This window comes from Oratosquilla oratoria, chromosome 17, assembly GCF_046742065.1.
Source record: "Oratosquilla oratoria isolate Oo_2021 chromosome 17, ASM4674206v1, whole genome shotgun sequence".
Taxonomy (NCBI): domain Eukaryota; kingdom Metazoa; phylum Arthropoda; class Malacostraca; order Stomatopoda; family Squillidae; genus Oratosquilla; species Oratosquilla oratoria.
Genome location: NC_134793.1, coordinates 1,200,812 through 1,202,741, shown reverse-complemented (window position 1 = coordinate 1,202,741; position 1,930 = coordinate 1,200,812).

Genomic DNA, 1,930 nt, shown 5'->3' with positions numbered 1-1,930 from the left:
CTTAAAGTGAATTGTGGTTGATATATATATACATACATGCACATATATATATATTTATATATATATTTATATATATATATATATATATATATATATATATATATATATACGCAAGCAATCACATCACCGTGATACAAAAATGCAAAATAACCACAGGAGAAAGGAATCTTGTAGACAGTAAGTACTTTCGTATATTACATCTTCAGACTAAGTGACAGAGATACAGAGCTGGGTTTAAATATATAGTGTGAGATCTGCCCAGGAAAATAATGCGTTATTCCAGCATAAAGCATTATACAACCATCATATTGATTGGTCTACGGCAACAATTTTAGTTAAAGGAAAAAGACTACAAGAAAGACATATACTAGAATCCTGCTTAATATCAGGCACGCTTGACAAAAATATAAACTTCAGCTATGGTCATTTTAAATGTGATAAATTGGTAACCCAAATGGTCACCGAGATCTTTCCGCCAGATTTAGCCTTATGTGTTGGTCAGGTCGATAGAGGTAAGGTCATCCCCCCTCCTCACATTATATATTCTCCCCCCTTCCCCCCTATGGTTGCACCTGATACTTATATTTAAACCCAACACTGTATCTCTGTCATTTAGTCTGAAGATGTAATATACGAAAGTACTTATTGTCTACAAGTTTCCTTTCTTCTGTGGTTATTTTGCATATATATATACATATATGTACATATATATATATGTATATATATATACATATATACATACATATATATATATATATTTATATATATATGTATATATATATATATGTATATACTGTATATATACATATATATATATATATATATATATACATATATATATGTGTGTGTGTATATATATATATATATATATATAAGTGTGTGTGTGTGTACATATATATATATATATATATAAATGTATATATAAATATATACATATATACTGTATATACATATATATATATATATATATATATATATGTACACACACACACACACAAATATATAAATGAATATAGGTGTAATATATAGGCCAAAGACATTATCATTAGTAGACGACAAACTGTTATTTCACGAATTGTCTAGTTTCTGCAGACGGGATTTTTTGATAATGGGTGATTTCAATTTTACTGACATTGATTGGATGACCCTTGAACAGGGCCATATAGGTAGTCGCTTGATTGATTTTCTTGGTGACAATTACTTAATTCAGCATGTAAAAGAGCCCACAAGATATGGAAACTTACTCGATCTTTTGATCACTAGCCGCGAAAGCATGGTAACTGATGTAGAAGTCGGTGAATCTGTTGCAAATAGCGATCACAACTTAGTTAGATTCAAACTCCTAAACAATTTTAGAATAGATACTTGTGTTTCTAAAATACCCGATTTCAGTAAAGCTCAGTTCATAGGACTACGTCAGGAGCTTCAGCTTACAGATTGGGAGGCAAAATTAAACGAAAGACATGTAGATCAGATGTGGGAAATATTTCAAAATACGCTCACTAAGATGATTCAAACTTACATTCCTTTTAAGGACAGACGTCCCCCAAATCAGGCTCGCCCAAAGTGGCTCGACAAAGAAACTAAAAAAGTATTGCTAAAAAGAGACAGGCTTATAAGAAATATAAGTGCTCGGGTGCATCTAATGACTATGAAAGTTATGTATCAATACAGAGAGATTTAAAAAAGACAATAAGAAAAAGAAAACGACAATACGAAATGAACATCGCTGATAAATCCAAAGAGAATCCCAAAGAATTCTATAGTTACATTAGAGATAAAAAGTTTGTTAGGAATCACATTGGTCCACTATTATCTGCTGACGGTCAACTTGAATATTCAAATGAAGGAATGTGTAATATCTTAAACAATTATTTTAGCTCGGTATTCGTAAACAAAACACCTCAAAGTGAATTACAAACTGAAACCT